This window comes from Petaurus breviceps, unplaced genomic scaffold (genome assembly GCF_028583685.1).
Source record: "Petaurus breviceps papuanus isolate PSGF00001 unplaced genomic scaffold, PetGlider_PUasm1.0 90740, whole genome shotgun sequence".
Taxonomy (NCBI): Eukaryota; Metazoa; Chordata; class Mammalia; order Diprotodontia; family Petauridae; genus Petaurus; species Petaurus breviceps.
Window position 1 is genome coordinate 9,638,281 of NW_027187330.1, and position 17,544 is coordinate 9,655,824.

The 17,544-nt window shown below is 35.0% G+C and overlaps 1 protein-coding gene across 14 annotated transcripts in view; it reads right to left on the reverse strand.

Moving 5' to 3' along the window:
• Window positions 1-17,544, reverse strand: part of MYO9A (myosin IXA) — a 324,456-nt gene that overhangs the window by 287,401 nt on the left and 19,511 nt on the right. The gene's annotated exons all lie outside the window — the stretch shown is intronic.

Here is a 17,544-nt window from a genome sequence, read left to right on the forward strand (position 1 = left end):
AGAGAGAGAGAAAGAAAGAAAGAGAGAGAGAGAGAGAGAGAGAGAGAGAGAGAGAAAGAAAGAAAGAAAGAAAGAAAGAAAGAAAGAAAGAAAGAAAGAAAGAAAGAAAGAAAGAAAGAAAGAAAGAAAGAAAGAAAGAAGGGGAGGGAGGGAGGGAGAGAGAGAGAGAATGTGTTAGTTCAATCTGTAACCTCAGCCATCATCTATGTCCAGAGGTGGGTGGCATATTTCATCACGAGTGCTCTGGAATTGTGGTTGGTCATTGTGTTGATCAGAGCTCTTGTTTTTCAAAGTTATTTGTGAGACAAGACTCAAAACCAGTTCTTCCTGATTGTGAGGTTGGCTTTCTACCCACTACAGCTGCACAGGGGATATTTCCAAAAACAATTCACTTTACTGAATCATTTACTAAGGGTTACATCAAATATTATGCTTTCTTAGTATACTTAAAATATTTCTCTTTACAAAAAGAATTTCCCCCAAAATTTTAAAGGCCATTGCAGTTGAAAGACATTTTATTAAGCATCTACAACTAGTGAAAATTATGGTTTTCTGCTCATGCTTAGGTTAAATTAGGCAAATAATAACATTAATATGATTTATTACAAAGAACTTTACAAATATCTCCTTTGATCTCCTTAACAACCCTGAGAGGGAGGAACTATTAACCTCACTTTACAATTGAGGAAATTGAAGCAGGCATAAGTTAAGTGACTTGCAGACAGAATCACAAAGCTAGTAAGTGTCTGAGGGAACATCTGAACTCAGGTCATCCTTACTCCAAGGTTAGCACTTGTACTTAATTGCCTCTACTAAACTATACAAATGTATATAAAGACTATCCATATTTTCCAAATTAATGACTATTGCAATAACAATCACAATATCAATAGGTCAATTTATAGAATTAGAAAAATAGTAAAAATCATATGGAAAGCAGACTGTCAAAAAGAACTATTAAACTAAAAATAAGTGAAGGGGTTATTTTTCTCATGACTATAAAATATATTATTTAAAGCAATAATCATGTAGTAAATAGAGCACCGGCCCTGGAGTCAGGAAGACCTGAGTTCAAATACAGCCTCAGACACTTATACACACACACACACACACACAAAAACTAGCCGTGTGACCTTGGGCAAGTCACTTAACCCCAATTGCCCTCTAAAAAAAAGCAAAAAAATTAAAATAAAGCAATAATTATAAAACTTTTCAAATAAGAAAGGAAAGATGAAAAGAGTTGTCACTAGAAGAGAACAGGTAAGTCAGAAATAAAATTCACAATGTAGTTTTTGCTAAAATAATAATTAAAGGACTGTAGAATAGGATCATTAAACAAAAACATTTGGTAAAACTGAAAAATCTACATGACCAAAGACTGGTTTACTCTATAACAAACTACCTGGATTGATGACTTAAATATCTTAGAAATCATAAGAATTAGGGGAGAAAAGATTATTCTATTATGTGGAGAGAAAGGAAACTTTTAATCACTCAACTGAAAGAAATTACAAGAGAAAAATCACTGTGCTTAATTATAACAAGATAGAAGTATTCAGCACCACAAAAAAAAAAAAAAAACTTCTTTAAAATAAAGGCAAAAGATGACCTAGATTACCTCATGTATAAAATGAAGCAGTTTGTCTTCCAGACAAAATGGGTGAATGACTGGATGGCAAAGCACACATCTCCTACACACCTATTCCACGGAAAACTTCAAGTTTACACCAGAATGAATAATGATCAAGAAATATGATAAGAAACGACAATAAGTAAAAAACCTATATGTAATATAGAAAAGAAGGTCCCTGTGCCAGTATCAAGAAGTTTCTTATTATGAGCAGAGATGGATCAGGAACATTGTAATGTAAAAAGCAAGTAAGCCAATAAGAGCAGAGGAGTTGCCTGAACAAAGCACCAGAATAGTCAGAAAGCTCCGTAAGACTTTGGATAGATTTCAGGGGGTACATGAACTTAGAGAGGAAAAAAAATATATCTATATTTTCACTAATCTTAAAACTGAAAATTAGCATTTCCTTCAATTATGAATACAAATAAAAATACAGCCCCACTTCTCAGGGGATCTATATAAGCTTAAAAATACAGTCCAAAATACACCAAAAGGTTAAGAACCAGTTGTCTTAGCCAATTGGGAGAATGGTTGAAGAAATTTTGGCATATGAATATAATGGAATATGACTGTGCTGAAAGTAATTTTTGAAAATAAGTCCACTTCAGAGAATCCTGGGTAATACGAACTGATATTGCATGAACAGGGCTGAAAATGACTGATACAGCATGAACAGGGCTGAAATCAAACAATTTATACAGATTACAACATCATAAAGAAAAACAACTTTGAAAGACTTAAAAATTCTCAGGTCAAATGCCTACTTTATCTGGTGGGGCAGCTAGGTGGTGCCATGGATAGAGTGCTGAAGCTGGAATCAAGAAGAATCATCTTCCTGTGTTAAAATCTGCCCTCAGGCACTTACTAGCTATTTGACCCTGGGCAAGTCACTTAACCATGTTTTACCTCAGTTTCTTCCATTTGCAAAATGAGTTGGAGAAGGAAATGGCAAACCACTCCAGTGACTTTGCCTAGAAAACCACAAATTGAGGTCAACAAAGAGTTGTGCACAACTGAAAGGACTGAACAACAAAACCTTATCTGGCAGGCATTGTGCTAAATGCTATAAATAAAAAGGCAAAAACAGAACAAAAACCTAGTCCTTTCTCTCAAAGAGCTCACACAGTCTAATGCAGGAAACAATATACAAACAACTAGGTACAAACGAGATATACACAAGATAAATTTCAGATAAACTCAGAGAGAAATAACTAAGATTAAGAAAGACTAGGAATAGTTTCTTACAGAAGGTGAAATTTAAGCTAAGACATGAAGAAAGACAAAAAGGAGAGACAGAAACAGAGATTTCCAGGCACAGGGTCTTCTGGGTCACCTGCAGAAATTGGCTTTGTTATGGGAGTGAGACACAACGGAAAAGGAGAATCTTCCAGGCATGGGGAAGGGAAAGCCTAGAATCAATTCCCTAGAAGTTCTGAACACAACTCTTATAAGAGTAAACATGAATGGATCAAACAATTCAACAAAATGAAAAATAGTGGCAGACTGGATAAGAAAACAAAACCCTACAGCCTGCTTCTTACAAGAAACATTAAAAAAAAACAAACACACAAAATAAACCAAAGGGCTGGGGCAGCTAGGTGGCACAGTGAATCTAGAGTATCAGCCCTGGAGTCAGGAGGACCTGAGTTCAAAAACAACCTCAGACACTTGACACTTACTAGCTGTGCGACCTTGGGCAAGTCACATCCCCAACTGCCTTGTCTTCACCCCTCCAAAATAACAGAACAATAAAATAAACCAAGGGGGATTACACACACACACACACACACACACACACACACACACACACACACTGCATCAAATGTTTTTTGCTTTTTTTTTTGGAGGGGAGGGGTAGGGCAACTAGGGTTAAGTGACTTGTCCAAGGTCACAAGGCTAGTATTTGTGTTGTGTCTGAGGTCAGATTTGAACTCAGATCCTCCTGACTCCAGGGCCGGTGCTCTATTCACTGTGCCACCTAGCCACCCCTACACACTGCATCAAATGAATCCAAAAAGCAGGAATTGCAATCATGCTACCTAACATTAACAAAAGAAAAATATTAATAACTGAAAAATAAAAAGGGATAAACTAAAGTATTCTTAAAGGAACCAGTCAATAAAGCAGTATCAATAGTAAACTTACATACTTCAGTTGCCTTAGGATTCAAATCCATAAAAGAAATATTAATTGAGCCAAAAGAAGACATAGATAGTAACACAATAGTGATGGGAAACTTTAATATCCCTCTCCCAGTTTAGAATAAGCCTAAGAGAAAGATAAAAGGGGAAATATAGAACTGAATAAATTATTAGAGAAACAAATTAAAAGATTTATGGCAAGAATCTTCTAAAGCGGACTATAAAAGAATATACATATTTTTCAAAACACAACAAAATTCTAGAAAGACTCACCAAGTACTAAGGCACAGAGATATTGCAAACTAACGTAAAAGGGGTAGTTAAAACATCCTTTATAGAACATAATATAATAAATGTATTGCTTCAGTGGCTACAAATAAAAGACAGATCCCAAATGGAGATTTAACAACGAAATCTCAAATAATGAATAGGTCAAAGAACAAACCCTAAAAACAACTGATAATTATGTGAAAGAAAATTATAATGATAAAATTACATGACAAAATTTCTGGGATGCAGCTAAGCCAGTCCTCAGGAAAAAAATCGTAATCCTAATACATTAACAAAATAGAAAAAGAGATGAGTAAATGAACTGGATGTGTATTTTTAAAAAACTTGAAAGTTTACAAAGACATAAACTTAAAAGAAGCACATATGAGGAAATATTAGAAAATTAGAAGAGAAATAAATTAGAAACAGAAAACTACAAATGATAAGTAAAACTTAAAATCTAGATTCACTGGAAAGACTAATAAAACTGATTAGCTAATCCGAATTAAAAGAGAACAGAAAATCAAATCAATGAAACAACAAATGAGCAAAGAGAAATCACAACAAAACTAGAAGAAATAAAAAGAATAATCAGAATGTTATACATAGTTACAGGCTAGTAAAACTGAGAATGTATTTTAAAAAAAGAGGAGTATCTTCAAAAATATAAAATATCCAAGCTCTCAGAAAACTAGATAGAGATCTTAAAAACTTAGTCACAGAAAAGGAAGTAGACCTAGTAATAAAGGAACTATAAAGAAAAAAAAAACTGCTCTTCCTGATAAATTCACAGGAGAATACTATTAAGCTTTCAAAGAAAAAGTAGTAACCATATTTCACAACTGTTCTCAACAATTGAGAAAGAAAGCACCCTACTAGAATCCTGTTAAGAGACTTACATAGTCTTAATACCAAAGCCAAAAAAAAAAAAAAGATTTAAAACACAAAGAAATATATAGGTCAATATCACTAATGAATGAATAAAATATTTTAAACAAAATCCTATCAGTATGCAGCAATTTATCAAAGAAATCATTCATGTGACCAAATGGGATTTATGGTATGCAAGGATGGAAAGTAATTTTTTAGGAAAATAATCAACATAACCATAATGAAATCCTAACCATCCCAAACCACACGATCATCTCAATAAATGCAGAAAATGCCTTTGACAAAATACTAAACTCTTTTATGCTAAAAGCCTTACAAAAGACACGCATAAGGGGCGGCCAGGTGGCTCCACGAGTAAGAGCACTGGCTCCAGTGTTGGGATGACCTGGAGATCGAATCCCAGGCTCAGACACCCAGCACCACACCCAGAAATAACTGGCCGTGTACCCTTGAGCAAGTTACTTAACCCCGATTGCTTTAAAAAAAAAAAAAAAAGACAGGATAGAGAGAACTTTTTTACTATCATAAAAAGCATCTATCTAAAACAAAAAACAAGCATGATATGCAATGGGGATATACTGGAACCTTTGCCAATAAATATAAGAATGAAGCAAGGATGTTTAATTCTCCTCATTACTACCTGATATATTTCTAGAAGTGCTACAAGAAAAAGAAATTAAAGCCATAAAGATTAATAAAGAAGAGATTTTAAAAAATCTCTATTTGCTAATGATATGATGGTATACTTGGAAAATCCTAAGGAACCAGAAAAGATACTAATTGATACAACTAATAACTTCAAAATAAACCCACAAAAATCAACAGTATTTCAAACACGAGACAATATTAGAAAAGGAAATGTCATTTCAAATAATTGCATAATGCATAAAATACATGTAGATGAAACTACCAAAGCACACAAAAGACCTGCATAGATCCAGTCCCAAAGTGTTCCTTAAGGTCAACAATTTAAATAGTTGGAAGAGTATTCAGTGCAATCGTGTCAATATAATAAGTTAATTTACATTTCTATTAACAAAGGGTTACTTTACAAAACTTGACAAAATTATGAGAAAATTCAATGGGAAAAACAAAAGATCTAGAGTATCAAGGGAAATGATGAAAAGAATACAGAGGAAGAAAGAATAGCACTTCCAGACCTCAAAATGTATTATAAAACAGCTGTCAATGAAAATATCTGGTACTGGTTAAAAAACAGAAAGATCAATGTAGACAAGGGAAAATCAGAAACAAGGGAATGCAACAATCCAGGATGGAAAATAGAAATTACTCTGGGGGAAAAAAAACTCCATATTTTATAAAAAAAAACTGCTTAGAAAACTTGAAAAGCCATCTGACAGAAATTAGGCTTCAATCAATACCTTACATTATATTCCCTAATATATTCTAAAAGAATATACAATCTTAAATATCAGACTTAACAAAAATTAGAAGAGAAAAACATATTCTTCCCAGCACTACGAATAGGAGATATACTCTTATTTTTTTTTAAGGCAATTGGATTAAGAGACTTTCCCAGGGTTGCACAGCTATTAAGTGTCTGAGGTCAAATTTAGGGTTGAATTCTGACCCCAGGGCCAGTGCCCTATCCACTGTGCCACCTATCACCCTGGTAGGAGATGTATTCTTAACCAAACAAGAGACAGAGGCAAGTACAAGTGAGAAATGGACAATAAAAAGCTTCTGCATAGACAAAATTTGTGCACTTAAGATAAAAAGGAAAGTAGCTGTACAGGAAAAAAATCTTTGTGTCAAATTTCTCTAATAAGGGTTTGGTATCTAAGATATACAATTGTATTTCTTCTTATTTATTTTTAACATTAATTATTAAACATCAATTCCTAAATCCTCTCCCTCTCTTACCACAGCTCTCCCCTCCTTGAAAAGGCAAGCAATTTGATATCATTATACATGTAAAATAATGTAAAACATATTTCCATATTAACCACGTTGAAAAAAACAAAACAATAAAAGCAAGAAACAAATGAAGTGAGTAAAGTATCCATCAATCTGAACTCAGAGTTGACCAGATTTCTCTCTCTGAAGGTGGAGAACATTTTTCTTCATGGGTCCTTTGCAACTGTCTTGGATCATTGTCTTGATCAGAGTAGTAGTAGTCTTTCACAGTTGATCATCCTTACAATACCGCTGTTACTAGTATAGTTTCTCCTGTTTCCGTTCCTTTCGTTTTGCATGAGTTCATAAGTCTTTCCAGGTTTTTCTGAAATCACTGCATATTTTATCACAATCACATATTACAACTTGTTCAGTCCTTCCCTACTTGATAGACATCCCCTTCATTTGCAATTCTTTTGCCACCAGAGGAAGAGCTGCTAATGGCATTTTTGTACAAATTGCCTAGTCAATGGGGTATGCAAAGTTTTATTGTCCTTTGGTCACAGTTCCAAATTGTTCTTCAGAAGGGTTGGACCAGTTCATAACTCCAACAGTACACTGGTATCCCTATTTTTCAACATCCTCTCCATCACTTATTTTCCTTTTCTATCGTGTTAGCAAATCTGATAGGTGTGAGGTGGTACCTCAGAGTTATTTTAATTTTCATTTCTCTAATCAATAATAATTTTGAGCATTTTTTCATTTGACTATAGACAGCTTTGACTGTTTTGTCTGAAAACATAGTCTTTGATCATTTATCATCTGGGGAATGATTCATATATTTATAAATTTGGCTCAGTTCCCTGAATATATGAAAATGAGGCCTTTATCAGAGAAAGTGGCTATAAAATGTTTTCTCCAGTTTCTTGCTTTCCTTCTAATCTTGACTACACTGGTTTTGTTTGAGCAAAACCTTTTTAATTTCACGTAATCAAAATTATCCATTTTACTTCTTACAATCTGTCTCTTGTATGACCACAAACTCTTCCCTTACCCCCTGATCTGACAGGTAAATTTTTCCATTTTCCCCTAATTTGCTTATATTACCTTTTATATACAAAATCACATACTCATATTTGGTATACAATGAGAATATGTTCTGTGCCTAGTTTCTGCCAAAATCCTGCATTTTCCTCAGCAATTGTTGTCAAATGGTGAGTTCTTACCCCAAAGTATAGATCTTTGGATTTATCAAATACTAGATTGCTATGGCCATTTACTAGTGTGTGCTGCATGCCTAATCTATTCTACTGATTCACCACTTTATTTCTTATAGCCAGTATCAGATTGTTTTGAAGATTACCGCTTTTATAATATAGTTTGAGATCTGGTACAACTAGGCAACTTTTATTCACATTTTTTTTCACCGATTTCCTTGATTTTCTTGACCTTTTGTTCTCCCAGATGAATTGTGTTATTCTTTTTTTCTAGCTCTATAAAATAATTCTTTGGTAATTTGATTGGTATGGCACCAAATAAGTAAATTAATTTAGGCAGAATTACCATTTTTCTTATCAATATAATAAGAGCCAATGCTCAGACTACCTATGAGCATGAATACTTCTCTAATTTTTAAGATGTCTTTAATTCTCTAATTGTGTTCACGTAGTCTCTGGGTTTGTCTTGACAGGTAGACTCCCAAATATTTTATAATGTCTGCAGTTATTTTAAATGGAATTTCTCTTTCTGTCTCTTCCTGCTGGATTTTGTTGGTAATATATAGAAATGCTGATGATTTGTGACCTTATTTTATATCATCAAACTCTGCTAATGTTAACTGTTTCAACTATTTTTAGTTGATTCTCTAGGGTTCTCTAAGTATACCATCTTATCATCTGCAAAAAGTAATAGTTCTGTTTTCTCACTGCCTATTCTTAAGCCTTAGATATCAAATCATATTTGTGTCATAAAAGGAACTTAATAGGACTCTTGTACCTATTTTTTCAAATAGTTCATATTATACTAGAATTATTCCTCCAATGTTTAATTTATAGGGGTGGGGAGTCTGTTGCCTCCAGACCACATGTCCTCATGTCCAGGTCCTCAATTGCAGCCCCTTGGCTGAATCCAAACTTCACAGAATAAAGAAATATGGATTCAGTCAGAGGGCTGCACTTGAGGACCTGGAGAACCACATGTGGCCTGGAGGCAGCAGGTTCCCCACCCCTGGTTAGTAGAATTCACTTACAAATCCATCTGGTCCTAGGGATTTTTTCTTAGAGAGCTCATTTATGACTTGTTCAATTCAAGTACAATTCTGCTCATTCCTAGGGAGTCATATATTTGCATAAATAAAATTTAATGAAACATCCAGAAATAAAGAGGATCGATTACCTACCTTCTTAAAGTAGCCCCAAATTACCAAAATGCTGCTCATTTTTCAAGTATTATCTGTTATTCAAGGCCTACAAAACTTCAGTGTAATTAAGCATTACTCTAGTGACAAAAATTGTAGACTTGGAATAAAAGAACTAAGTTCAAGTCCCAGCTGTTGTTACTTAGTAGCTTTATGGTCTTAAGTAATTCATAATCTCAAAATCCATTTCCTTCTCTGCCAAATCAGAGGGTTATAGGAGGTCAGGGGTTCAAAAACCTATAGACCCCATCTGAGAATGTTTTTAAATCTATAAAATTTAAAAAGAATGCCAATTATTGAGGTCCAACTGCAAATTAAAAAAAAAATTTAAGTCATTAAAAAACAAACAAACAAGTTCACAGACCCCAGGTTACATAATCTTTAAGATCTATTCCAGTTCTAACATTCTTTGACTATCAATGAACAATATACCTACTTCTGTAAAGGGGAAAGGCATGATACATTGTTTTTAATAAAGAAAATCCATTTTAATAAATAAATGTTATCCTTCTTCATTTTGTTGGGTTTTTTAAAATAACTGATTATTCTTGAACCCTAAATAACATCATAAGAAGAATTCTACATTCTAAGACAGGGATGGGGATATGTAGTGTGATATATATGTGATATATGTAAATATCATTGATATATGTACTCTATCAATGCAGATCTGCATCTTCTCTGTAAGCTATAGTTTCAGACAACTGCCTAGAAAACTAAGATTTAGTATCCTGCCCATGATCACACATCCAGATCCAGTACTTGAACCCAGGATTTCTCTGACTCTGACGTATCTATTACTCTAGACTGCCTCTATAATCTAATATAATATTTGCTTTTTCACTTTGAGGATGACAAGTAATTATTTTCTTCTAATTGGGACAGGCCAGAAGAGGAGAAATATTTTTAACTGTCCTCTCCATGAAAGCTGAATAGAGAAGAGCAAGTGAGTTTCACTTTTACAAATCTAAACAGGAAAGATGAAACACTTCATACCCCACCCCAACAAAGTTATGTTTTAGCATCAAATGCTATTATTAAACTAAAATATGATCCCAAAGCTGTTTCAAACTTTCATCTATTTCTAATCAAATAAGCTTGAGAAAAATACTATCATTTAGTCATGTCAGATTTTAGAATTTGGGTCAGAGTGCCATACTTCTTTCCTTTCATCTAAGGTTTTCTGCAATGCATATTACCAAAGCTCCAAACGTCCTAATTTTGGAAGACTCATCAGAACAGAATTTCAGAATTGCTTATTAGGGGAGGATGGGGGAGGCCCACAGGAGTTTAACAATCAGAGCAAGTTCCTAAAAACTATAAAACCCAGATGAAATTATAAAAATGTGTCAATTCACAAATTAACTCAACAAAGAAAAGAATGAATGATACTGCAGCTTCTGCAGTTAGAAGTAACTTGTGAGATCATCCCGCTCAACCAAAGGAATATCATTGCAACATGTCTAAGAAATGGTCATAAAGTCTCTGATTAAGGACAAAAGAGGTGATCAAAATCACTATCTCCTGGGAAGCCCATTCCACTCTTGGATAGCTCTAATTCTCAGAAAGCCTTTTCTGAGGCTAACATCAAGCCTAACCGTTCTCCTTTTCTGTTTTCTTCCTTTTTTTTTTTTTGCCTTTTGGAGAGCAATTGGGGTTAAGTGACTTGCCCAAGGTCACACAGCTAGTTTTTGTGTTAAGTGTCTGAGGCCACTTAACATTTGAACTCAAGTCCTCCTGACTCCAGGGCCGATGTTCTACTCACTGTGCCACCTAGCCGCCCCCACCTTTCCCCTTTTCAACTTCTATCTATAGTATAGCACCAGTTTCACTGGCCAGTAGCCAAGTACAAATCCAATCCTTCCTTTACTTAGTAGTACTTCAAATATTTGAACAAAGCATAATGTTCCCATTCCACAAGTCTTCTCTTCCCCAAAATCAATATCCTCAGTTTTTTCAAATGACTTGAGTTGAAAGGCCTTCCTTATTTTGGTTATACTGTTCTAAGTCATCAGTATCTTTTCTAAATTGTGGTGCCCAGAACTGAACACAATATTCCAAACTGGTCTCACCAGATCATAGTACAGGTGAACTATCATCTCCTTATTCCTGGAAGTTATGTGTTTCTTAGAACACATTAGCTTTTTTTTTTTTTTTTGGCTGTCACATTATATTACTGGACTCATTTTATTAGGCTTGCAATCCACTAAAAGACCCAGATTTTTTTCAGAGGTAATAGGCCTAGAGTAGGCCTATAGATCTAGAGCTTGAAGGGATCTCAGAGAACAACTATTCTAGCCCTTCATTTTTAAGATGAGGAAACTGAGGTTCAAGGAGATCAATTAATAGCTCATTGGTTAAACAAATAGTCTATGTCAGTCAGGATTTAGACCCAGATACTCTGACTCTTAGAGTCAGTGGTCATGCCAACTCCTTTACTAGATGTTTACATGTCATATAATTCATAGGTATATAGTTCAATAACTAAATCTGTTTGATTCAGCTTCATATTTTCATGGAGTTGGAAGATCAAAGAGCTTAAAGAAAAATGAAAAATTACCTTGCCTAGCCTTTTTACTCTATACATAAGGAAACTGAGGCCCAAAGAACTGATACGATTTGTCCAAAGTCACTTAAATTAAGAAACAGCAGAGCTCGGATTCCAACCACTTGTCTTTGGACTACAAGTTTAGAGCTATTTCCACTAGGCAACAGTACCCCTTTATTAACTACACAATGGTGCCTGAATTTACACCCTTCTCTCCAGTCACAGTATCACCTGGGGTGGGGCAGTTACTAGTTATCTAGCCCTGGTACTGACTATGAATAGATTTTCTCTGGTTGATCCTAATCTATAACCCAAGTTCCAGATCAAAAATTTTGTCACATCATTCAAACTTTTATAAAGAGGTTTCTATGTTACAGTAATTTCACCACTAAAGCCCCCTAAAGTCTCATCCCTAAATCCCCTAAACCTAAGGTCCAGTTCCACAAGCTGCCCTTCTCTCAGGTTCCTCAAATTCTTTTACAAATCATATATATTTTTTCTTTTTTTCCTGTTTACACATGTTCTCTTGTCTCATTACTTCTTCCTCAAATCCCCATCCTTTAATATTTCCTGACCACTGTCCTCTTTCCTGTCATAAAGCAATTATCATTTCTAAATGAATCAATGAATCAAACATTTACCATGTATGTGCTAGGCACTGTGTTAAGCCCTGAGATACAAATATAAAGAGTCTTAGTCTTTAAAGAGCTTTATATTCTAATGGAGGAGATAACACATTATAGGAGAACAAAGGATGAGTTGTACTTAGGGAAGAAGGGAGGTGAACACATAGTGGCATGAAAAGATGGCAGTGTGGTAAAGAATGACTGGGTAGTAGGGGTTTGAGGCCAGCTAAATATATGGGCACTCACCAATCAGAAAAGCATTATCCATTACCCCCAATGAGTAGTTCCAAAGCTAAGTGATTTAACTCCTCTAGGCTATGATTTCTGGAGATCCAGAGGCCTGAAAGTCACTCTTAAGAATGAGTTTCATATGGAAGAAATGTGTCAAATTCAATATACAATCCACCTAGAGAAAGAAGAGTGTCTTCACAGTCAATATAACAAACATAGTTCAGTATGGAAGTTGATAGTGAAAATGCATTCCATAGCAAGAACAGTATGCCATAATGAAATCAGGGCATTAGAACAACTCTGAATGTCATAAAAATATAGTAGAACTAAAAAGAAATAATTAAAATAAGGGTGCACTGTTTAAAGAGTCCATTTATTACATCTGATGGAATCTCTAAGTCTCCAGGTTCACTTATCACAATGAAAAAGTCAACCATGAAATATGCCAATCCAATATACAAATATACCTGTATGTATATATCACTATGAAGTATCTGCTAAGGAGAGTACCTACTAGACTTTTATCATCTGTGCATAATTACCAAAGACAAAGAAAATTTTTATTTATTTTGACCAAAATTGTATGAATTTGTGAATTAGAATTTATGAAATTTTGTAAGCCATAAGGTCTGGAAAACCCTGGAATGGTTAGTAGGAGCGTGGGAGAAGGGAATTCAAGAGAGTTACGGAACAAAGTTGCTCTAGAAAATGAAACATTTGCAATATTGATTCTTAAAATCATAATGGACAGAATTCAAATCAAGAAAGGAGACTGCTTTTAGCTAGGGAAGGTTTCATGGAGAAGATGATGTTTGCGCTGTGACTTATGTTAAAATCAGACAGAATAAGGGGAAAAGAAATTTTGAATTTGAGCCATTAACTGTAGTAAATTAAAGGAAGATTATACTGAGTGTGAAAATCAGGACATTAGGTCAGCTTTTCCCCATCCAATTTAACCCTTATTATCTGTCAGCAAAGGCATCTCCAAATGGATTATTACAAAGTAATTCTATAATTTAGATGTATAAACTTATGTGCCCAAATGAAATTTATTATAACCTCTTCTAAACTGCTAACCAATGCCTCATGTGTGCTAGAGATGAGAGATGCTGCAATCCTCCAAATTTCGGTCTAGATTGGGGTAGTTGACAAGGCAGACATCAAAATTACTTCCCAGCTTTTGCTTTTTATATAGGAAAAGTTCCATCTTCAGTGTGTATTAGGGATGCTCCTTGCTTTTCAGGAGTTTCAAGGTAATGACTGGTAGGGAACAAGGTGTTTCCTTCTTACCTCTGCTTCCACATCTACACTTTGGTATTTCTAAGTATTTTAACTGACTAATGAAAATCAGATAAATTTAGAATGTCTCCATTACCCTCCCCCAAATGCACACTAAATCTGCTAAAGAAGTGGATATGTAGGATCTTGCTATGATTTCGGGTGTTCTGGAACTATTTGGGCCCAGGTAGACAATTACCTACTAAATTAAAATTGTGGAGAACAAATGCAGCAAGGGGAACAACTCAGCTTGTTTTAGCGGTAAAAGCAAAAGACAGAAGCAATAACAACTATATAAGTATTTGGATTGTAGCCAATTGATATGGGTAGGAGTTTTCTCATCTCTAAATTACTTAGACATTGCCAGAAGGATGGCACTGGTTTAGTCCTTCAAATAAGAGCTAAAAGGTCCACTGACAAGGGGTATGTACCTCTTTTCCTGTTGAGATTCTAATTATGAAGAAGAAGAATTCTATAGGGGAGAAGAAACAAGCTTCCAATATAAAAGAGGGGGGAAACCTCAATTATTAATATAGCTGGTAAAAATATGTGTATGAACGTACATATTCTTCAGCAAGCAATATCAATTCATGTACATTTCGCATAAGTAGATACCTGCAGTTACGAAATTCTAAGAAGGATCTAGGTATCCTTAATATATGGAAATAGGGACATCAAGCCACAAATCAAATACTATGAAATTAAATCATGGCAGTTATAGTTTAATAGGACCTACAACAACATTCCAGAGAAAAAAAGAGCATTTGTAAATGAATAGAAGAAATCAAGGATTGCATTCAGGAAACATAAAATTTTCTTTTTTATCCACACTGTAATGACCAATCTCAGTTCAGCAGGACCAATCTGGGGAACTTCGGGTGCTAAATTCTGATCAGAAACAATCTCAGGATAGGCTTGGGGTTTTTTTTCTTTATTAAAAGAGAGAGTTCAATTTGCGGTTGGGGGTGTTAATACGGAAATGACTGTTGGGTGAAAACAAAAGGCCTCAATATAAATTTCGTATGTAAATAAATAAAATGAGAGGGTTTGACCTCTAAAACCTCTCCTTTAGCTATAGAAAAAAGGAAATGCTGAGAACTTTTCTTACTTAAAATTGATAAAAACAGAATCTAGCAACAGCTCTAGACCAGGGATCCATTTAAACATTTCATGTCTATGCAGGAGATAGTACCCAATACTAATGGGTGCTGTATCAGCAATGTTATCTGTTATTCCCTGAGCAGATCTTTGGGTGACTGATTAACAATGGCCCATTAGTTATACAGCTGGCAGATATATATATGTATAGTTATACAGTGGCAGAGCCTGAACTCAAAATCTGATTTCATGATTCAAAGACTTGTAGTGCTCTGTCTACTTCATCACAGTTAACAGATACAAAGGTGCCTTAAACCTTCAGTCCCACCTCCCAAACGGGTTTGTGCATGAGGTGAGGCACATTTATAGTCTTCCTGACTTCAAGGCAGATGCATTGTACCACTTACTTGCCCCTCAGATTGGCTTCTTAATCCCTACCCCTTAGCAACCACAACCTACACTAATTTCTGTTAACAGGATAGTAAGGAATTAATATCTGGATGGTAAAGTCCATGTTCTTGTAACAAAAAAGGGAAAATATCACACACACAACACAACAAGAAGCTAAACTTCTTGGTCATTGTTCCCAGAGCTGTCAAAATCACAAAATTCTTCACTACTTCCACTTGAACAGAGATAGGCTGATCTCACTTACTCCTTCACTGCTCATGTTAGTGATTTTTCTACTACAATGGGAAGTTTCTTCCCAGGTCATAAAAGCAGACAAAGGAATGGTAAGACTCTCTTCAACCCTACTCTTCCCCCCAACCCTTCACCTAGATAAAAGTCTTGTGCTCAGAGACAACTTTTATATGGTTGCCCCTGGGGAAAAACCTCCAAGACTCTTAGCCCTCAGAGCCAAATGGAAGATGTAATAGTGGAAGAGAGGAAAGCACAAATCCTCTAATTGTTCTATTATATGCTCCTAGGGGAACATCTCTGCCTAACTCCAAATAAAAGAACTCCAATATACACACTAGGATTAATTATATCATCTACCACCACAAAGACCATATTCATAGTCATCAGATCAGTCTGAGCAAAATCTCACTAGGCATCATCCTTGGAGCAAGGATAGCAAACATTATAAGAAATGGGGGGGAAAGGTGGAGGGGATGAAAGCTTTCTTTATTTCCAAATGCCAACCTTCAATATACTTTACCTTTATTTTAATAGTATGATACAAAATATGTCAATAATGTTTCCTGAATTAGAAACACTGACTTTAGGGAAAGGGGCTTTTATACCATCACTATAAAGTATGATTAGTACAAAGTATTATTTAAGCCAAGTATTACAGTCCTCTTAAAGTAACTTGAAAAAGCTTTAATTATTCCTAATAAAGAGACAAATAAAATAGAAATGAAAAATAGAAGAAGAGGTAAGGGAAGTCACAGAATATTTGAGCTAGAAGGATCATGAAATACAACTCTGTCCTTAAGGAAACTAAGAAATGAAGTAATTTGTCCTGGTGGTAAAATGAGGACTATAAATTTAAGCCTCTTGAATGCAATGTTCTTTTCTATTGTGTGTGGAATCTCAACAGGAACAGAAGTCTGCAAAATAAATAAATAACTCCTATAAAGAGTAAGTACAATCAGTTAAATTAAATAAGCATTTATTAAACACCTAGTAAAAATAATTGCTTAAAACTTCACTAAGACTTTTAGGATTTGTTGTATATACCAAGTAATGTAAAGGAGGTACCTAGTTCAAAGAGAAAAGTGACAAATAGACTGGCTACAACAAACTTACATTCTATGGGGGAATATAGTGTATACTATATTCTATATATACATACACTATATGATAAGTTCAAACAACATAAAATAGAAGGAAGAGAGCACAAATGACTAGGATCATCAGAAAAAGATTTCCTATAGTAGCTGTGAAGTTAAGAATTCTAAGAAACAAATGAGGAGAGACTCCAGGGCAGGGACTGCATTTTTACTTTATTTATATCCCAGGTACTTAGCACAGTAGCTAGCAAGCATTGAATAAATGATCAGTGTATGACTGACTAATGTAGGGGTAGGAGACACAATCTGTGAAAGGCATGGAAATGGGAGACGGAATTGCAAGTTCTGGGAATAGTAAGTATACCAATTTGGCTTGGAACATAGAATGAGAGAAAGGTTTAAGGGAAATCTGAAAAGGCAGGCTGGAAAATCCTGAGCTGGGGAATCATATGGTCAGATATGTGCTTCTGGGAGACTATTTTAGCAGTTCTGTAGTGAATAGGCACTGGGGAAGTGAAAGACTGGAAAGAGGAAGATCCATTACAATAGCCGAGGAGAAAAATAATGAGATTCTGAATCAAAGTGGCAACCATGTTAGTAGAAAGAGGTTCACAGATGCAACAAATGCTGTGTAGGAGAATCAACAAGGCTTAGAAAATGATTGGCTATGTGGGATGAGAGAGAATGAAATTCAGGGATGACTCAGTTTGAGAAACTGAGGAACTGGAAGAATAGTGGTATCATTAATCAAAAAGAAGGAAGCCTAGTACCTGAGGTTGGGTTGGGGGAGGAGGAGAAATTAGGCTGAAGATAATGAGC